Genomic DNA, 23,165 nt, shown 5'->3' with positions numbered 1-23,165 from the left:
CCAGATTCACCAAAGTTGAAATGAAGGAAAAAATCTTAAGGGCAGCCAGAGAGAAAGGTCGGGTTACCCACAAAGGGAAGCCCATCAGACTAACAGCAGATCTCTCGGCAGAAACTCTACAAGCCAGAAGAGAGTGGGGGCCAATATTCAACGTTCTTAAAGAAAAGAATTTTCAACCCAGAATTTCATATCCAGCCAAACTAAGTTTCATCAGTGAAGGAGAAATAAAATCCTTTACAGATAAGCAAATGCTTAGAGATTTTGTCACCACCAGGCCTGCCTTACAAGAGACCCTGAAGGAAGCCCTAAACATGGAAAGGAACAACCGGTACCAGCCATTGCAAAAACATGCCAAAATGTAAAGACCATCGAGGCTAGGAAGAAACTGCATCAACTAACGAGCAAAATAACCAGTTAATATCATAATGACAGGATCAAGTTCACACATAACAATATTAACCTAAATGTAAATGGACTAAATGCTCCAATTAAAAGACACAGACTGGCAAACTGGATAAAGAGTCAAGACCCATCAGTCTGCTGTATTCAGGAGACCCATCTCACATGCAGAGACATACATAGGCTCAAAATAAAGGGATGGAGAAAGATCTACCAAGCAAATGGAGAACAAAAAAAAGCAGGGGTTGCAATCCTAGTCTCTGATAAAACAGACTTTAAACCATCAAAGATCAAAAGAGACAAAGAAGGCCATTACATAATGGTAAAGGGATCAATTCAACAGGAAGAGCTAACTCTCCTAAATATATATGCACCCAATACAGGAGCACCCAGATTCATAAAGCAAGTCCTTAGAGACCTACAAAGAGACTTAGACTCCCATACAATAATAATGGGAGATTTCAACACTCCACTGTCAACATTAGACAGATCAACGAGACAGAAAGTTAACAAGGATATCCAGGAATTGAACTCATCTCTGCACCAAGCGGACCTAATAGACATCTATAGAACTCTCCACCCCAAATCAACAGAATATACATTCTTCTCAGCACCACATCGCACTTATTCCAAAATTGACCACATAATTGGAAGTAAAGCACTCCTCAGCAAATGTACAAGAACAGAAATTATAACAAACTGTCTCTCAGACCACAGTGCAATCAAACTAGAACTCAGGACTAAGAAACTCAATCAAACCGCTCATCTACATGGAAACTGAATAACCTGCTCCTGAATGACTACTGGGTACATAACGAAATGAAAGCAGAAATAAAGATGTTCTTTGAAACCAATGAGAACAAAGATACAACATACCAGAATCTCTGGGACACATTTAAAGCAGTGTGTAGTGGGAAATTTATAGCACTAAATGCCCACAAGAGAAAGCAGGAAAGATCTAAAATTGACACTTTAACATCACAATTAAAAGAACTAGAGAGGCAAGAGCAAACACATTCAAAAGCTAGCAGAAGGCAAGAAATAACTAAGATCAGAGCAGAACTGAAGGAGATAGAGTCACAAAAACCCTCCAAAAAATCAATGAATCCAGGAGTTGTTTTTTTGAAAAGATCAACAAAATTGACAGACCGCTAGCAAGACTAATAAAGAAGAAAAGAGAGAGGAATCAAATAGACGCAATAAAAATGATAAAGGGGATATCACCACCGACCCCACAGAAATACAAACAACCATCAGAGAATACTATAAATGCCTCTACGCAAATCGACTAGAAAATCTAGAAGAAATGGATAATTTCCTGGACACTTACACTCTCCCAAGTCTGAACCAGGAAGAAGTTGAATCCCTGAATAGACCAATAACAGGCTCTGAAATTGAGGCAACAATTAATAGCCTACCCACGAAAAAAAGTCCAGGACCAGATGGATTCACAGCTGAATTCTACCAGACGTACAAGGAGGAGCTGGTACCATTCCTTCTGAAACTATTCCAATCAATAGAAAAAGAGGGAATCCTCCCTAACTCATTTTATGAGGCCAACATCATCCTGATACCAAAGCCTGGCAGAGACACAACAAAAAAAGAGAATTTTAGACCAATATCCCTGATGAACATCGATGCAAAAATTCTCAATAAAATACTGGCAAACCGGATTCAGCAGCACATCAAAAAGCTTATCCACCATGATCAAGTGGGCTTCATCCCTGGGATGCAAGGCTGGTTCAACATTCGCAAATCAATAAATGTAATCCAGCATATAAACAGAACCAAAGACAAGAACCACATGATTATCTCAATAGATGCAGAAAAGGCTTTTGACAAAATTCAACAGCCCTTTATGCTAAAAACGCTCAATAAATTCGGTATTGATGGAACGTACCTCAAAATAATAAGAGCTATTTACGACAAACCCACAGCTAATATCATACTGAATGGGCAAAAACTGGAAAAATTCCCTTTGAAAACTGGCACAAGACAGGGATGCCCTCTCTCACCACTCCTATTCAACATAGTGTTGGAAGTTCTGGCTAGGGCAATCAGGCAAGAGAAAGAAATCAAGGGTATCCAGTTAGGAAAAGAAGAAGTCAAATTGTCCCTGTTTGCAGACGACATGATTGTATATTTAGAAAAACCCATCGTCTCAGCCCAAAATCTCCTTAAGCTGATAAGCAACTTCAGCAAAGTCTCAGGATACAAAATTAATGTGCAAAAATCACAAGCATTCTTATACACCAGTAACAGACAAGCAGAGAGCCAAGTCAGGAATGAACTTCCATTCACAATTGCTTCAAAGAGAATAAAATACCTAGGAATCCAGCTTACAAGGGATGTAAAGGACCTCTTCAAGGAGAACTACAAACCACTGCTCAGTGAAATCAAAGAGGACACAAACAAATGGAAGAACATACCATGCTCATGGATAGGAAGAATCAATATCGTGAAAATGGCCATACTGCCCAAGGTTATTTATAGATTCAATGCCATCCCCATCAAGCTACCAATGAGTTTCTTCACAGAATTGGAAAAAACTGCTTTAAAGTTCATATGGAACCAAAAAAGAGCCCGCATTGCCAAGACAATCCTAGGTCAAAAGGACAAAGCTGGAGGCGTCACGCTACCTGACTTCAAACTATACTACAAGGCTACAGTAACCAAAACAGCATGGTACTGGTACCACAACAGAGAAATAGACCAGTGGAACAGAACAGAGTCCTAGAAATAATACCACACATCTACAGCCATCTGATCTTTGACAAACCTGACAAAAACAAGAAATGGGAAAGGATTCCCTATTTAATAAATGGTGCTGGGAAAATTGGCTAGCCACAAGTAGAAAGCTGAAACTGGATCCTTTCCTTACCCCTTATACGAAAATTAATTCAAGATGGATTAGAGACTTAAATGTTAGACCTAATACCATAAAAACCCTAGAAGAAAATCTAGGTAGTACCATTCAGGACATAGGCATGGGCAAGGACTTCATGTCTAAAACACCAAAAGCAACGGCAGCAAAAGCCAAAATTGACAAATGGGATCTCATTAAACTAAAGAGCTTTTGCACAGCAAAAGAAACTACCATCAGAGTGAACAGGCAACCTACAGAATGGGAGAAAATTTTTGCAACCTACTCATCTGACAAAGGGCTAATATCCAGAATCTACAAAGAACTCAAACAAATATACAAGAAAAAAACAAACAACCCCATCAAAAAGTGGGGAAAGGATATGAACAGACATTTCTCAAAAGAAGACATCCATACAGCCAACAGACACATGAAAAAATGCTCGTCATCACTCGCCATCAGAGAAATGCAAATCAAAACCACAATGAGATACCATCTCACACCAGTTAGAATGGCAATCATTAAGAAGTCAGGAAACAATAGATGTTGGAGAGGATGTGGAGAAATAGGAACACTTTTACACTGTTGGTGGGATTGTAAACTAGTTCAACCATTATGGAAAACAGTATGGCGATTCCTCAAGGATCTAGAACTAGATGTACCATATGACCCAGCCATCCCACTACTGGGTATATACCCAAAGGATTATAAATTACTCTACTACAAAGACACATGCACACGTATGTTTATTGCGGCACTATTCACAATAGCAAAGACTTGGAATCAACCCAAATGTCCATCTGTGACAGACTGGATTAAGAAAATGTGGCACATATACACCATGGAATACTATGCAGCCATCAAAAAGGATGAGTTTGCGTCCTTTGTAGGGACATGGATGCAGCTGGAACCATCATTCTTAGCAAACTATCACAAGAAGAGAAACCAAACACCGCATGTTCTCACTCATAGGTGGGAACTGAACAATGAGATCACTTGGACTCGGGAGGGGGAACATCACACACTGGGGCCTATCATGGGGAGGGGGGAGGAGGGAGGGATTACATTGGGGAGTTATACATGATATAAACGTTATGCACATGTACCCTAGAACTTAAAGTATAATAAAAAAAATAAATAAAAAAAAATAAAAAAATAAAAAAATAAAAAAAAATATAAAAAAAAAAAAACAACCCTTTATTTTAAGCATTTCAGCTAGAATTTCTGTAAAATTGATTATATTTTATACACATCCTGTCTTCTTAAATGCTCACATCTGTAATCCCAGCACTTTGGGAGGCTGAGACGGGCAGATCACGAGGTCAAGAGATCAAGACCATCCTGGCCAACACGGTGAAACCCTGTCTCTACTAAAAATACAAAAATTAGCTTGGCGTGGTGGTGTGTGCCTGTAGTCCCAGCTACTCAGGAGTCTGAGGCAGGAGAATCACTTGAACCCGGGAGGCGGAGGTTGCAGTAAGCTGAGATCGCTCCACTGTACTCCACCCTGGGTGACAGAGCAAGTCTCCGTCTCAAAAAAAAAAAAAAAAAAGTTTAACTTTTACTGGATAGTTCAAGGTCTTCATTGTGATTTTCTATTATGGTACAATGGAGGCCAAGGAAGGAACTGCTAACCCCATGCTCAGTGGCCTGAGGAAGTAACAAATGTTCTTATGTCTGCTTTTTATTGTTTTGTTATCATAACAGTAAAAAACACCATCTGCATCTAACTGCTTTCTCTACTATTGAGAAACACTACTCCATGGGTCTCTTCAATGCCTAGATGTCTTGGTGGGTTATGCCAAGGATGCAAGGCCCTGACCATTCGTTATCTAGAATATTTCTCATGGCCATTTCCAGTGAGCAGCGTTGAGAAATGCTGTAAGCTCTCCTTTCAGCCACGGCTGCTGTCAGTGGTACATTTTCTAGGTTCCACATTTGTCTCCCACGACACAACCCATGTTTGTGCAAGCATAGGTCTAGGACCACCTGAGCTGCCCTGCGGAACTGGTGCTCCAGAAACCAATGCAACCAAGTTTGTGCTCCAGCTACTGCTTTCGCTGTGGGTAATCGTTTTTGACTCTAACTCAGGAGGTCTTCTATCTTCTGTCAGCATCCATGACATTGTGGCAAGCTGACTTGTTAGCTTGCAACAGAGTAAAATCTCAGACCCCTCACAGTTCTTGTAAGCTACCTTTCAATTTGTTGTTTAATTTATGCTTTAGCACACATGTATTAATTATGTATGCCTCTAGAAATATGTAAGATCCAAGGGGAATATAAAGTGGACAATAGTTGGAGCCTCCCTTAAAAAGCTTTCCCTGGTGAGGAATGCAGACACTCAAACAGATTTTGTAACAAAACATGATTGATATTAAAGGCATGGAGATGGGAACCAGAAGGTCAGGGATAACTTTCTGGAGGAGGAAACAATTAAGTCTTTAAGGATGAGGACTTGACCAGGCAGAGACAAAGGACATAGAGGAATGTTAGAATAATATAAACCAAGGAGAAACACCATATAAAATGTACACACTAATTTTGAGATGCCTCCTGATATCAGAAGGGTTAAAATGCAAAGGAAAAGAGTCTCTTAGAATTAAGCAATTAGCATAATTTAAAATAATTGCTGGTGACACATCTGTGAAATAACATATAATTGTCTATTCCTCAAAAAACTGGAATACTATTTAAACAAATTGAATCATTATCTAGAACTAAAACTCTTGGTGATGTCAACATACTTTAGAGGAGCATAGATAAGCATGAAGTTAAAGTCTCTTACAAGAATTATCTTGGCCGGGCGCAGTGGCTCAAGCCTGTAATCCCAGCACTTTGGGAGGCCAAGACGGGCGGATCACGAGGTCAGGAGATCGAGACCATCCTGGCGAACACGGTGAAACCCCGTCTCTACTAAAAAATACAAAAAACTAGCCGGGCGAGGTGGTGGGCGCCTGTAGTCCCAGCCACTCGGGAGGCTGAGGCAGGAGAATGGCGTGAACCTGGGAGGCGGAGCTTGCAGTGAGCTGAGATCCGGCCACTGCACTCCAGCCTGGGCGACAGAGCGAGACTCTGTCTCAAAAAAAAAAAAAAAAAAATCCAGCAACCCTCAGTGACCAGAATCCAATGGCAAATCACCAGTTATGCAAGCAGGCAGGAAAATACAACCCACAGCGAGGGGGGACAAAAATAAATCAATCCCAGAAATGGCAGGAATGATAAATTTAACAAATAAGAATGTTAGAACAGCAAAATCAACTCCACACTTTAAGAAGATAGAGAAAAACATGAACACAAGGAAGATATAAGTAAGACTCAACTTGAATTTTAGGAGTGAAAATATAAGATGTGAAATGAAAAATGTACTAAAAATAATTAGCACACTAGATATTGCAGAACCAAAGAGTGATTTACTTTGAAGGCATAGCAACAAAAACTATCCAACATGAAAGAGTGAAAACAATGGGACAATGTCAAAGAGGAAAGACACAAAAGCACTTGAAGAAATAATGGCTGAAATTTTAAAAACTTGATGAAAACTATAAAACTTCAGATCCGGAAATCTCATTGAAATCTAAGCAGGACACATGAAGAAAATCACACCAATACACATTACAATCAAATTGGTGAAAAACAATAATAAAGATGAAACCTTAAAAGAAGCCAGAATCGGGGGTGGGGCATTACATGTATAGCAGAACGAAGGAAAGAATGAAAGCACCTTCTCATCAGAAACCAGACAGACTTCAAGACAATGCTATGACATCTTTAAAACATTGAAAGAAAAAACTGGCAACCAAGAGTTATATACAAAGCAAAAATATCTGTCTTTCAAAAATGATAGCTAAATAAAGACTTTCATTGACAAACAAATGCTGAGAAAATCATCATCCAGAAAGAATTTTAATTTTTTCCCACTACAAGAAATACTAAGGGTAGTTCTTCAGGCAGAAATTAAATGACGCCAAATGGAAATGTGGATATACACAAAGAAAGAAGACTTTTGAAAATTATTAATATATAAAATAACCATTAAACAGTTTTCTCATTAAAATAAACCTTTAAGAAGTTATTGTTTAAAACCAAACCAAAAGTTTGTTGAATGTATACTGTATTAGAAGTAAGTTTTACAATAGCAAGAGCACAAAGGATAGAAGAGGGAAATGAAAGTATACTGCTTTAAAATTCTTACACTGTATGGAAAGTGGTACTTGTTTTTTTTTTTTTTTTTTTGAGACAGAGTCTTGCTCTGTCACCCAGGCTGGAGTGCAGTGGCGCCATCTCGGCTCACTGCAAGCTCCGCCTCCTGGGTTCATGCCATTTTCCTGCCTCAGCCTCCCCAGTAGCTGGGACTACAGGTGCCCGCCACCATGCCCGGCCAATTTTTTTTTGTATTTTTATAGAGACAGAGTTTCACCATGTTAGCCAGGATGGTCTTGATCTCCTGACCTCATGATCCGCCCAACTCGCCCTCCCAAAGTGCTGGGATTACAGGCATGAGCCACTGCGCCCAGCCAGAAAGTGGTACATTTTGATTAAGTGTCCAACTATAAATAGTTCACAATGTAATTGTAAATCCTAGAGAAAAATCTAATAGATATCCAAGACTGGAGATAAAAATGAAATTATAAAAAAAAAAATCAGCTTAACCAAAAGAAGGCAAGAAAATGGAGAAAAGGGAAAAGATGTAGAACATAAGAAACAAATAGTAGATGGTAGATAAAAACCTAACCATACTAATCACATTAAATGTAAATGGTATAAATAGTCAATTAAAGACACAGTTTGTCAGATTGGATTAAAAAGCAAGAATCAATTGTATGTTGTCCAAAAGAAACCCACTTTAAATATAAATACACAGACAGGTTAGAAGTAAAATAAGAGAAAAATAAATTCCATGCCCATACGATCCACAGAAACTTTGAGTAGTCATAATAATATCAAATGAACTAGATTTCAGTGCAAGGAATATTACCAGAGAGAAACAATGTAAATACATAATGACATAAGGTTCATTCATTAAGAAGATATAATAGTCTTCTATGTATATGCAAATAATAACAGATTCAAAACATCTGAAGCAAAAAAAGTGTTAAAACTGAAAAGATAAATGGAAAATTTCACAATTATAGTTAAAGATTTTAAGTGTAGATGAAGGAAAAAGAAAATCAATAAAGGTGTAAAGACTTGACGAATATTTTCAATTAACTTGAAATTGACATTAAATAAAAATCTCACCTAACAATCTTAATAATTGCACACAAAACACGTGCCAAAATAAATCATATTCTTAACCATAAAACCAGTCCGTACAGATGTAAAGAATTCAAGTCATACAAAGTATGTGCTATGACCACAATAGTTAAATTAGAAATCAGTAACAAACAGATATATAGAGAAACCCTAAGTATTTGAAAATTAAACATACACTTCTAAATAACTAAGGGTAAAAGAAGAAATCACAAGGGAAATAGAAAATATATTGAACCAAATGGAAATTAAAAGGCAGTGTATCAAAATTTCCTTCTACATGTTAGCATTGAACAACTGGAAAAACAACATATGTTAGCACTGAACAACAGGAAAAACTAATTTTAAAAATTATCTATAATATCATCATAAATATGGGCCAGGCGTGGTGTCTCATGCCTGCAATCCTGGCACTTTGGGAGGCCAAGGTGGGCAGATTGTTTGAGGTCAAGAGTTTGAGACCAGCCTGGCCAACATGGTGAAACCCTATCTCTGCTAAAAATACAAAAATTAGCCAGGCATGGTGGCGCTTGCCCAACTACTCAGGAGGCTGAGGCAGGAGAATCTCTTGAAACAAGGAGAGGAGGTTGCCGTGAGACTTGCAGAGACTCCATCTCAAAGAAAGAAAGAAAAAGAAAGAAGGAAAGAAAAGGAAGGAAGGAAGGAAGGAAGGAAGGAAGGAAGGAAGGGAAGGAGAAAAGACAATGAAATACTTAGAGAAAACACATTCAATACCTGTACACTGAAAATTATAAAATGTTCCAAAGGAAAATGTTTAAAGACCAAAATAGATGATGACATAGTCAATGCTATGGATCTGATAGCTTAATACTGTTAAGATGTCAGTTCTCCCAAAATTGATCTACAGAATTAACACAATCCCAATCAAAATCAAAATTGGCCTTTTTGTTTTGTTTTGTTTTCTGAGACCTAGTCTCACCCTGTCACCTAGGCTGGAGTGCAGTGGCATGATCTCTCACTGCAACCTCGGCCGCCCAGGTTCATGTGATTCTCCTGCCTCAGACTCCCGAGTAGCTGAGATGACAGGTGCCTGCCACTGCACCCGGCTAATTTTTGTAGTTTTTAGCAAAGACAGGGTTTCACCATTTTGGCCAAGCTGGTCTTAGAACTTCTGACCTCGTGATCTACCTCGGCTTCCCAAAGTTCTGGGATTACAGGCGTCAGCCACGACGCCCAGCCACAATTGGCCCTTTTAAAAGAACAAAATTGTTAAGATTTGCCCTACCATATTTCAAGACGTCCTCAAAAGTCACATAATCAACACAGTGATTTATGTAGAGACACATAGATTCATGGAACAGAATAGTCAATTTTGACAATGGAATACTAGTTAGCACTTAAACAACAACAACAACAACAAAAAACCCAAACTACAGATACATGCAACAACATGGACATAACTCAAAAACATTATCCAAACTGAAGCAACCATATACAAAAGATAAAATACTATTCATTTATGTTTATATGAAGTCTTAGGAAAAGCAAAGTTATAATAATAGAAAGCAGATTCGCGGTCGCCAAGGCTCAGGGAGAAAGGAGGGAATTAACTGCAAAAAGCCATGAGGGAACTTTCTGAGCTGTTAGAAATGTTCTGTATCTTTATTGTGTCAGTGATCATACTACTGTATACATTTGTCAACAGTCATTGAATTATACACTTAAAATTGGTGAATTTTATTGTATATAAATGTTTCCATAAAACTGAAAAAAATAAAGATGGAACCAATAAACATAGAAAAGTACAACAACAATTCATGAAACAGAAAAATAAAAGAAAGTTTTATCTTTGATAAAACTAATAAAGTGGACAAACCTCTACAGGACTTACCAAGAAAAGGAAAGGCAAACTAAAAATATTATGAGAAAATATTGCTACAGATAAGGTTGAGTGAATGCTATGAACACAAAAGAGGAAAAGCCCTCTCAGTAGGGTCATGTGGCTTAGTCATATGAGGGACTGCTGTTCTGCAGTTAAAATGAATGAACCGAATCTATGTGCATCTAAAAATCATGGAAACATACCTTTAAAATAAAATACAAATTGCAAAAGGATACACACAATTGTATTGATTTGTGTAAATGTTAAACAATAGTATATATTGTTTATGCAAGCATACATATATAGAAAAAAATTTAATATGTGAGATTTAGAATGCCAGTTTACCAACTTCAAGATATAAGTTTCCTCTGGAAGGAAGAAAACCTGAAGGAATGAGAGATAGGGATACAAAAGGGAACCTTGGCTATATCTTTATTGTTTTATTTCATTTGTGTTACAAAGAAACTGGCAAAAAGACAGAGCTGAAGGCAAAAAAAGCAAAACATTATTATCTTTTAGGCATTTTGGTCAGTACTTGTCTGTTATATTACTTTTGGTATATTTTAAATGTTTCATAATTTGAAATAATTTGAAGGTTGATTAAAGCCAGCCATTACTATAACCTTCTGAATAGTGATCATATATGTGAATAATCTCACAATTGACATAGCTACTAGATTTATAGACAAGAGCCAATACATTTTAGTTTTATCAGTAAGCTTTATCGGAAGTATTAACAAATTGAGAATTATATTGGTAGATCCTTAGTTACAATTCTTTACTGATTCCTGAAGAAGGCCAGAATTAACACTAGTATCGGAGAGATAATTTCAACATGTCACTAAATGGCAGATATTAAAGGCCGTATCATGATTAATTGTTGCTAAGGGTGAATGAGTGCCCTGTGATCCTGTCCTTGCAAATGAGGTCAGAGAAATGCCTGTGCTTAGAAAAGAGTCAATGTGATAAAAATCCAACCAAGAATTAATGGTACCATGTCTGTCCTGTATCTTAGCACTTATCACTTTGAATCATAATTGCCTGTCTGTCTGTATGCTTGGCACACAATAAATAATTAACTGGCTAACTACTCTCCAGGAAAGTAAGTTCCATGAGTAGAGGGATTGTGTCTATTTATCCCTAGCTCCTAATATGGTGGACCTCACACGGAGTAGGCACCAGCACACATTTTTTGAATGGCTGTAGGGGGAGATAAGATGCTGCTACTTCCATAAAAATTTCCTAGATCTTCATCTGAAAAGACCTCTTCCTCTCAAATTTATAACTCTTCTTAGAATGTTTGACATGTTTCTTGTAGTTACTTATATTTATGCATCATTTCCATAACTACATCATGTTTCCTTTCAAGTTTCTTGAGAGCAGGGAATATTTCCTTTATGTAATTTATTACAGAATGATGGAAAGTAGAAAGCAGATGAAAATCTTAAACCTAAAATTAATTCATTTAAACACTTTTCTAAATTCAGTGGAATTATATTGACCTTAAAGTAAGCAACTTTGAATCATTTAAAGTGAATTTCACTTGCATACATTAAGTTATTTGGTAGCAAAGAAATGGACTATAATATGTCATGCCATGCCACCTACAGGGCTAGCCGCTTGTTTACTCAGCTATTTCCTGTTAAACCCTAATGAACAAAGACAGCTGCCAAACATTTTCTAGGTCATTTGTTCTGTTTGTAAACAGAAAGTGTACAATATTTAACAAGTTGTAATCATTTGCAAACGAGATTTATGCAGAATGAAAGAATTACAAAAGAGAGAAGGGAAATGAATGCAAGTCTTAAGTGCTTAATGACCCCATTAATTGAGAGGGAGGTAATTGGAGAAATTAAACAGAAGAGGTAATAGCCTTAGAGTTATTAACCTATTCTGAGAGTACTGCTAATGCTTACCAGGTGGTTTTCTTCTAAACTGAAGGTTGAGAGTCCGTGTACCTTAATACAATAGTTCTTGAATCTGGCCAATCCTAAGAATCACCTGGAAAGCTTTTGAACAACACAAGTCCCCCGAGATCCTCTTCTTACTTTCTTAATCAAAATCTTCAGGGTGGGGCTCAAGCATATGGATTTTTAAAAGCTGGTCAGGTGATTCTTTACATTTTTTGATAAAAACCAGGCTCAGTTTAGACATCATTGCTTTAGAATAAGATTTCTCAGCCTTGGCACTGATACAAACAGGAGGCATAGAAATACTAGGTAGAAAAGGGTGGGGTCCCTGACAAGCATTCTGCCCTCAAACCTGGGCCCGCAGCCCCAAACGAGAACTTCACAACCCTATTTTCACGCCTGAATTCTGCCTTTTCAAAAACCACTCTGGCCCACCACACCCCTAACCCTGTACCCATAAAAAGCCCAAACTCCAATGGCAGAGGAGCAGAGCAGTGCAGCAGAGGAGAGAAGAGAAGAAGCATCTGAACGTCTGCACATCAGAGACTATGGTTGGAGAGGAGTTTGGCCATCCCAGGCTGAACTCCAGGGGAAGATTATCTTTCCACTCCATCCCATTTCCAGCTCCCCATGCCACTGAGAGCCACTCCCATCGCTCAATGAAATTCTCCGCATATACCACCCTTCAATCTGCTCATGTGACCTGATTCTTCTTGGACACTGGACAAGAATTTGGGACACACTGGGTGTGGGAACCCAAAAAGGCTGTCATACTGACACTTCACTGAGCTGTTTAACATTTAGGCCATCAGTGGATGGCAAAGCTAAAAGACCACTGTTTGTAGTACATGCCCTCTGGGGTTTTAGAGGTTGCTGACAACCCCTAGATGCTGCCGCGGGCAGGTACAGGGTTCATTCCTGTGGACACCCAAAGGCACTCACCCCAGCTCCTGCACCCGCTCACATTTGTGCTCCCCTTCCCGCAAGGGGTTTGAGCATGGTGGAGGAGTAAACGAGCCACACCCCAGTTGCAAGTCCCGCAAAGGTATCAAGGGAACTCTCCCATCTGAGCACTATTGACAATTTAAGACAGCTAATCATGGTGGAGGCTGCCCTGTGCCTTGCAGAATGTTTAGGAGCATCTCTGGCCTCCACCCAGTGGATGCCTCCCTCCCCTAGATTATAAAAATCAAAATGTCTCAAGACATGGCCAGGTTCTTTTGGGAGGTAAAAATCACCACCAGTTGAGAACCTCTGCTTTCATGCTATGGAACAACACTGACAGAATTTGCTGCAATAAGGTGAGCAGTCTCTGTCTGTACTGTCTAATACCAAAGCCATAAACTAAATGTGGTGATTGAGCCTTTGAAATGTGGCTAATGCTGGGCATGGTGGCTCACACATGTAATCCCAACACTTTGGGAGGCCAAGACAGAAGAATCATTTAAATCCAGAAGTTCAAGTTTAGCCTGGGAAAAAATAGAACCCACGTTACAAAAAAAATTTTTTTTTCAATTTTCTGGGCATGGTGGTGTGTGCCTGTAGTTAGTCCCAGCTACTAGGGAGGCTGAGGCCAGACGATTGCTTGAGCCTTGGAGGTCAAGGCTGCAGTGAGTCATGATCACACCACTGCATTCCAGCCTGAATGACAGAGTGAGACCCTCTCTCAAAAAACAAAACAAAAAACAAAAACAAAAAAAGAAAAAAGAAAAGAAAAACAGTAAGAAAAAAAAAGAAGTATGGCTAGTGTGATTTGGAACTGAATTTTAAATTCTATTTTAATTTTAAAAGCAGGACATAATTTGTGGCCATAATGTTGGACAGCACAGCTTTACAAGATTGAGATCTGACTGTAGGCAATGAAATCAATACAATTTTCTCCTAAGTGCTTCTGAGACCTGCCATGTATGTATAATTTACAAGAATAGAAAATCTACCTACCCCCCTGTATGAATAAGAAAAATATCTTAGGACATTATAACCAAAAGAAAGTTTACCAGAAGTTTTGTTTTCTAAGGGCTACCTAGGAAATATTGTTTGTTACCACCATTGATATCCAAATTATGCAGTCTGGCTAGGGATAGTCCGTTTCAGTCCCAACCATGATCTGCTTTTACTATCCTTAACATTTTCTTCTGAAAAGTTCTCACTGTTGCCTATTTTCTCTCAATTCTTAACTAATTAAATATACAATTACCATATGACCCACAATTTCACTCCTAGGTATATATTCAAGACACATGAAAATATATATTCACAAAAACACTTCTACATGAATGTTCATAGCAGCATTATCCATAATAGCCAAAAAGAGGAAATAACCCAAATGCCCATCAACTGAATGGATAAACAAAATGTGGTATATCTATACAATGGAAATTTTTTGGCAATAAGAAACAATGAACTACCTCTGTTATGTGTTACAACACAGACAAACCTTAAAAACAGTATGCTAAGTGAAAGAAGCCAGTAACAAGCCACTACATATTACATAATTCCATTTATGTGAAATGTCCAGAATGAGGAAAAATCTACAGAGACATAAAGTAGATTATTGATTGCCTAGGGCTTGGGTAAATGGGGAGATTTGGTGGTAATGGCTATTGGGTATGGCATTTCTTTTGAAGGTGATGAAAATGTTCTAAAATTAAATTGTGGTGACAGTCGCACAACTCTGTGATTGTACTGAAAACCATTGAATTGTATCCTTTAGTTGTGTGAATTATAGGGTACATGGATATCTCAAAAAAGCAGTTTAAAAATCTGTCAGTATAATCTATCACATTAACAGATCCAACATGAAAATCTGCATGATCATACCAATTGGTGCATAATATTTATTTCTGAAGTGGAAGTGGCCTTTGGAAATGCGATTCCAAAAATAGTCTCTCCACTGGCTACCACCCTTCTCATTTCCAGGAGAATTGAAGTGGCCCTGCATTGTGTCCAAGCTTGGGCTGACAATCCTTGAGCAAGGCCCTTCCTCAACAACAAGTCATCCCACTCTAAAGATCCTACTATAGGTCCACAGCCTGCAACTGAAAGGCCCATCCTTGTAATTCCTGAGTTCTTTCAGCCTCTCCAGACCAGAGGAATAATGGACACGTGAACATCACCAATGAGAAAAGACAAAAGATAAGAGGATGCCAATATCCAGTCTAATTTTATCATGAGCCAGGCTGGTCAGACCTTGTCCTGGATGGAAAGTGCTACATCATGGAAAATAAACAGCTTCATCAGGGCATGAAAGGATGACCTTCACTTTTAGGGGCTTGAGCTCTCTCTGTAGCCCCAGGTAGAGCCCATTCTCCAACTTTAAACTCACTCAACTCAGATAATTTCACAGGAAATGAATATGTTTCTAGGTTTTGTGTTATGAAGTGACAACTCATACTGAAAATAAGTGCCAGGCTCGGCCGGGCGCGGTGGCTCAAGCCTGTAATCCCAGCACTTTGGGAGGCCGAGACGGGCAGATCACGAGGTCAGGAAAACGAGACCATCCTGGCTAACATGGTGAAACCCTGTCTCTACTAAAAAATACAAAAAACTAGCCGGGCGAGGTGGCGGGCACCTGTAGTCCCAGCTACTCGGGAGGCTGAGGCGGGAGAATGGGGTAAACCCGGGAGGCGGAGCTTGCAGTGAGCTGCCGTCCGGCCACTGCACTCCAGCCTGGGCGACAGAGCGAGACTCCGTCTCAAAAAAAAAAAAAAAAAAGTGCCAGGCTCATGCTGCGTGAGCACTGACAGTTCAGAATTCCTTGAAGTACACAGAAGGTGGGGAAGGGAAAATAGCAAATGTCAAGGGAAGTAAAATCTTACATAATATAAACAAAAAATTATCTAAGCAATTATGCTGTTAGCCTCCAGAAGACAATGTCACATGAAGCTAAACAATTTTAGTGGTTAGACGGAGATCTGTTTTGAAATTATATGAAGAGAAGGACATTGGAAGACACAAAGAACTGGCTTGTTAAAGAAAATCGGGTAGGGAGGTATACCAATTCGGTGGACAGAGCAGTGACAATAGATTTAAAAACAGTGGCACAGGCCAGTGTTAACTCGTTTCTGACCTTTCTTCCATTCACTGGGGGTGCTGATGGATACACAGAGCTAAGTCCTTTGGAATGGTTCTGGGAAAAGTTTGATTTATTTGGAAGGCCAAGTGTCATCCTAAATATAAGCTGTATCAACTGTGCTCTGAATTTCTTTTTTTTTTTTTTTTTTTTTTTTTTTTTATTAAATCTAGATATAGTGGCAGCCTTCCCTGACCCTCAGTGTCAGGCTGGATTAGGTACTGCCTCTTCTGTGTTCTGAAAGCACCCTAGATGTACCCTTAGTATAGCACTTAATGTATTATTTTTGAGGATTGTTATTTACCTGCCTTCCCCATTGGACAGCGAATTTCTCAATAACTGAGACTTATTGTTGGCATTCCTGTGGTTTTCAGTTATCAAGGGCCTCTTATCAGAGTTTATAGGCAAGCAAAGTTTCTCATCTCTGGTGGGCAGTGTTTTACTTTCAGGTGTTCCACAGGCCAATTGGCTTCTTCCCAGATTAGGTAAATCAAAGAGTAATGTCATACCTGGACTCTGCTGCAGACCTGGTGGTGAATCAGGCTGTTCTACAATACTGAGTTCCATTAGTATTTGAGCTGAGCTCCAAAATGGATGCCTGCTACAAAACTGCTCACTTGAGTGGGTTCAATATCATTATATTGGCTTCCATTCCAATGGTTTTCCCTTGGCATTGTCACAGAGACTTCAGGCATTGGAACTGCACCCCTTCCCCATAGGCACCCTGGTAAGCTTTTGTTATTCCAGCCACGTTTATGTAGGATGCTAAAGAAACAAATTGCTCAGGGACACTCATAGAGCCTGAAAGAATTCATGCACCTTCCCTGTTGCTTTGCATCATGGGAGGTTATGTCTAGGAGGCAGGATAATTTGGCTGTTGAACATTCAAATTTATGTCTCAGATCATGTACCCAGGTCCCAGATATGAAATCAGAAAGTTTATGATGTTCCCTACATGCTCCACATCCCCAGACCTAATCCCCCATCTTGTTGTCTTTTTTGTTTCTTTAACCCATTCCCTTTCTCTGAGCAGAACTTATCAATGACATAATGGATTATCTGAGCAAGAAGTGTGTGTTCATCCAAACTTCAGGTTATGATCTTTCCACTTACACCAACGAAATAAACATTACAGCAGACACAGTTTCTTTTCTCTGTGTGTCAGTGCTGACACTATCTCGGTTTGAAAAAAAAGAGCAATAAATAAAGTCCATGTGTGTCCCCAAAGTAGCACCGGCCTGTTTGAGATAGTAATTATCACCAGAGCTATAAGTCCTTTTGGGAACTCAGTCCTCCTGCTCTTGCTACCTCTAGGGATTAGAGAGAGGGAAAAAGACATGCACTGCTCTTTTTTCTGGGAACACACACAGATGGACTTCGGATTGAAGAAATCTGTGTTTGTCAAAACCTTTGGCCAAAGTTATAAATCTATGTGCTGCGTGGCAGGGATGTCTTTGACTCTGGAACAAAGAACAAAGAGCATTTTTGTTAGTCATGCTGAGGAAAACACTGAAGAAGCAGAAAGCCCAGGAGTGTTGAGACCGCCCCGCCTGTGCTAGAAGAGCACCCTGCCTTCCCTTTTAGCTTCTCAAAGAGAAGCTTCTGTGAGAGTTCTAGCTCCAAATCTGGGTTTTGAACAATAAAACTAGTATCAAAATCATCCCCCAGACCCCACAAGTCCACTTTTAATGATGATAAGTTTAGACTTTTCATAGACTCATAAAACGTCAAAGTAGCCAGCAAACACCCTGGTGCTTTATTTCATTGTTGAGCTGAGTGAGTGACGAAGATCCAACATCACAAAGCCCCCAAAATTCCCACTATACTTGGCAAGATTCTTTAATATACATACATATTTTTTGTTTCACAAATATACTTTCATCACAGTCCATTTAATATAAATATAAAATATAAAATACTAATATAAAAGTACTAGAAGAAAATTTGCATATTCCCATCACGGCACATTTTGTTTGTTACGCTCTTTTGTGATTAAAGACATAATTGACATGGTAAATCTTACAGAATAAAAAAGAATAAAATGTGGGTCTCAACTTTTTATTTGTCAATCCTGACATTTGCGGCTGATTTTACAAAACATTAAAGCACACTTGGAGAGGGACCTTGTTTGAGATGGGTGGTATATTACAATAGGCTGTAAAAGATTGTGAAATCAAGCCAGCTCCATGGGAATGTGCACAGCACACATCTTCTGTGAAGCTCTGGCAGTGCCAAGAAATTCTTGTACTCCTAATTGGCCAAATCCTGCTTTCAACACTTGCAGATCATAGCTCACAATCAGTAGAGGGCTTCCAGAGGTGTGATATTACCCCTGAGTTCTTATCATAGACACTAAAATTCAGGCAGTTAAACTCAAGAGAAAACAACTGGGTAGTGAAAACAGAAAAATGATTGACATTTGTGGATTTCTGTTGTTGATCCTGCACTGATTAGGAGCCTCCAGCTGCCCTGCAGAAGGAAAGAGGCAGATCTTTGAAGGATGGTTTCTAACAACTTGTGAAGTTACCTGGGGTTAGACAGGAGTTCTGGTAAGAATGAGGATCAGCTTGGTGCTAAGCCAGGTTCTGTTGGCCTTAAATTCATGTATTTATTGAAATGTTACCTGGTTTGGAGTGAGCTTCAGTTGTCCTGTAAGCTCTGTGGGACCCCATGGGCCATCTGAAGAAGTCTACTTAAAGATATTGGCCCCCTGGATCTGGGATTGATGTGTATACCCCTGCCTTTTTCACCTTGCTTTCCATGGCATTCTTCAATTTCCAATTCTGAAATTTAAAAGCAAAAAATTGGCACTCTGCTGGCTTCAGTTTCATCATCTGTGCAATGACGGGTTGGACGGGATTAGCTCTGAGTAGTCTCCCCAGCTCTGCATTCTGTGCTCCATCATTCTAAAGACTAAATGTCCTGCATCAGGCAGGAACAGTGTGGTCACTACTCCAGGTCACCACTTCTGGCCTGTTGGAAAAGCTGGGATATTTACTAAAGTGACGCTTCTGTGCTTCAGTGATTGCCCCACAAAATCCAGTTCTTCACTTGTCATTTACTGTGTAAGAGGCTAAGGCCTATGACAAGGGGGCTTCAAAGAAAGGAGAATGAAAGAAAGCAGATGTAGGTGAGAGGCAATACTTTTCCTTTTTTTTTCAATAATTTGCTTCTTATTTTTGTCTTTTTGAGTTTCAGATACACATCACTTATTAACTGATTGCCACTTTTGTTTACATAGCATACTGCCTTCATTTCTCAGCTAGCAATTTCTTAAATAAGTTCTAGAATAGTTTTCTCTTAATTTCAGCATTCTCCTGACAAGGTCTTTAGAGCGCTTGGAATGCACACTAATTTTCAAAAAGGTTTGTTATTTTAATCTCTAACAATTGTGAGGTGGAAAGCTCTAATTCCTTCTTTTGAATAGTGAGGAAAGTGAAATGCACGGATATTGAACAGCTCAAGACAGCAGAATTGGTCTTGCATTCAAGGTCACTAAATGGTGTACAAATACAGTTCTGAAGGAGAGAAGAGGGACTGCCCAGCATGAATACAGTCACATGGATATCTAATTTTCCTACAGATTGCTCTAAGGCAAATAGCTCATTGGTGGCAGCATCCACATAAATACCCAGAGAATTTTGTTTCTTCACCAGATATCTTCCTTCTACCCTTTTTATCTTAAGTCAACTCCCTTGTCCCCACTTTATGACCCACCACTGACAATACGTAACACTTGGACATCGAAATTGTCCCATTTAGGCTGGGCACAGTGGCTCACGCTTGTAATCCCAGCACAAGGAATTTGGGAGACCAAGGGGGGCGGATCACGAGGTCAGGAGGTCGAGACCAGCCTGACCAACATGATGAAACCCCGTCTCTACTGAAAATACAAAAATTTGCCAGGTGTGGCGGCACACGCCTGTAATCCCAGCTACTCAGGAGGCTGAGGCAGGAGAATCACTTGAACCCAGGAGGCAGAGGTTGCAGTGAGCTGAGATCACACCACTGTACTCCAGCCTGGGCGACAAAGTGAGACTCTGTCTCAAAAAAAATGAAAAAAAGAAAAGAAATTATCCCGTTTAATCTCAGGTCAAAAGTGTAAATCCTTCAAATCTCCCAGAAGAGCTGAAGAAAACCAACTCAACGATAATACAGAAAGTTAACTGGTGAGGTTAACTCAGAAATCCCAGGTGAATTAGGTCATCTCTGACCCCTCCCCTGAAGACCTCGTGAACTCTGAGGGTATAAAATGGAACTGAGGGTTGGGGGCTGCATTCTCCAGAGATCGAGGATGAAGGAGTTGAGAAAACAAGCTTCATCCCCTAACCCCAAAGAACAATTTACCTCACTAGTACAAAGCCGTTTGGTAGAATCTATGTTTTAGAATCGGGTAACTTGAAGAAACGATGTGAAGTCATCCAGTTATTTCATCCCCTACTTTCAAATAACTAACAAGGGCGCACTGAATTACTTCCTTGCCTTCAGACATGTACTAGGATGAACTCTATAGCATTCTTCAGGACTTGCATTATTTCAAAAAGTCCTTTGGTAATCCTTTCCAATGTCTGACCAACACCTACCAGCCAGTTAATATCTAACCTAAACCCTTCCTGGTACTTATTGAAGCCATTTATTTTCTTTGATACCTTGGGAGGCATGGGAGAGCAGCAGGTCTCCTTTTCAGGAATCTTTCTCAATGCGTGAACTGCCCTTACTATAATGCAGAGTGAGTGAAACATTCAAGGGAGAATCTCAAATAATGTGAATTGTTTAATTCTCAAATAATAAAGGTAATCTGGTAAAGTTATAGTTTTGACTTTTCCACGTACTAGCTCTGTGCTCTTGGGCAAGTGATGTAGCATCTCTAAACTTCAATGTATTCTTTTGTAATGTAGCTGTAATACTGAAACCAAAGATTATTATAAATATTCAAAAGCATAATGTATGCAAAAAATGGTCAACTGTGAAGCACAATACCAATACTAGGTATAGTAATAGTTATCAATTTGTCATGAGGATTAAGTCAGAAGAATCATGGTGAAATAAGTGTTGGGAAAGTATGGAGAATCTGGAACTCTTGGGCATTGCTAGTGGGGATGTAAAATGGGACAGCAGCTATGAAATTAATATTGCAGTTCCTCAAAAAAAGTAAACATTGCCAGTAATTCCACTCCTGGATATACATCCAATAAGAGGTGACTCAAACAGATATTTGCATACCAGTACTCATAGCAACATTAGTCACAATAGCCAACAGGTGGAAATGATCAAAATATCCATTAATGACTAAACAGATAAGCAAAAAGTCATACACACACACACACACACACACACAAAATGGGATATTCTTCAGCCTATAAAAAGAATGGAGTTCTGATATATGTTAAAACATGGATGAACCTTGAGGACATTATGCTAAGTGAAATAAGTCAGACACAAACGGACAAAGATCATGTGATTCCACCTATATAAGGTACCTAGAGTAGTTGAACTCAAAGAGACAGAAAGTAGAACGGTGGTTTTGCCAGGGGATGGGGAGAGCTTGTTTAATGAGTAGAGAGTTTCAGTTTGGATGAAAAGTTCTAGGGATGGGTGGTGGCTGCACAATAATTTAAATGTACTTAATGCCACTTAACTAGATATTATACAATAGTTAAAAGGATAAATTTCATGTTATGTATATTTTGCCACAATGTTAAAAAGAAGCAATGGTCACTACATGGTCCTTACTTGGCAGAGGACTGGGGGATACAGATACAAAAGAAAAGATATAGGAGTTACCATTTCGTTAGGGATACTGGATAAATACATAAAACAATCAAGACTGATAGACAACTACTTTGTGATTCAAAGCTACTGTAAGAGGGAAAAGGAGAGGTAGTGAGCATGCTGGAATAGAGTGAAAAAAGAAGGGCTGCTTCATGGACATGCAGACCTGGGTTATACATAGGTCTTTGATGGGCACAAAACATAAAACAACAACAACAACAAAATCCTTGATTATCTTCAGGCCTCAGAAGCATTTTTCTAGCAACTAGTACTTTGGCCTTCACCCTGGAAAACAGCCACTTTCCTCCAGTACCAACTTGAACTCCAGGGATCCTATGAAATATTGATTCATTAGCATTTTATATTGCATAACACCTTCATGCCAAGAGACTGCCCAGAGAGCTAGAGAAACTCTAGCTAGACAATCTTAAATACATGTTTAAAATTGGGACCTGGGAGAAATGGCATAGAGAAAATCCAAAGGCCAGATATTGATTGACAAATTATCTGGGGTAAGCTGAGATAAGCAACAGTAAATCATTAATGTCACTGAAGACCTGCAGTTCAATCCAGAGGAGCACAGTCTTTTCAGTGTGCCAAAAAAGATGCAGCTCTGCTTTGGTGATGGCAGAAAGAGGTTATGAAAGTAGATTTTTTAGACAGAGTGACATCAGGCTGGGTAATATAATGGGAAGAGCATGGACTTTAGTGACAGACAAATGTGGATTCAAATGCCACTGATATCACTTGCTACCTTGTGAATTTGACAATTGTTTCACTTCTCTTAGCTTCTCATATGGAGAGTAATAACACCCACATCACTGGGTTTGGGACAAGATGATGACAATTTATATAATGTCCTTCACACATAAAGGACACTTTAATAATGAGAAAAAATAGTGATAAGCTTTTCAATGGAGGCAGCTGTGATTACTTCTATGTTATAATAAAAATATTATAATAATGCTAACATATATAGCACTAACATTATCCCCAGAACTATTGTAAATACTTTATGTTATAGACTCTTAACTTTGGAAAATTCCTGTGAGATAG

At 39.1% G+C, this 23,165-nt stretch overlaps 1 long non-coding RNA gene across 2 annotated transcripts in view; it reads right to left on the bottom strand.

Annotated features, from left to right (window-relative positions):
• LOC117062635 overlaps positions 1-23,165 on the bottom strand; it is a 138,883-nt gene that overhangs the window by 95,611 nt on the left and 20,107 nt on the right. The window contains exons 2-3 of one of the 2 annotated variants that reach the window (XR_004428472.1): positions 18,961-19,120; positions 18,153-18,806 (exon numbers count right to left, since the gene is read on the bottom strand). This is a non-coding gene — a long non-coding RNA (uncharacterized LOC117062635). Of the gene's footprint in view, positions 1-18,152; positions 18,807-18,960; positions 19,121-23,165 lie in introns of those variants that run through there. The other variant, XR_004428471.1, reaches the window with a different exon arrangement.

The sequence above is a fragment of the Trachypithecus francoisi genome, unplaced genomic scaffold (genome assembly GCF_009764315.1).
Source record: "Trachypithecus francoisi isolate TF-2019V2 unplaced genomic scaffold, Tfra_2.0 Lachesis_group17, whole genome shotgun sequence".
Classification (NCBI taxonomy): domain Eukaryota; kingdom Metazoa; phylum Chordata; class Mammalia; order Primates; family Cercopithecidae; genus Trachypithecus; species Trachypithecus francoisi.
Note: the sequence above shows the minus strand (reverse complement) of the source record. Positions and strands in the feature narration are given on the sequence as shown.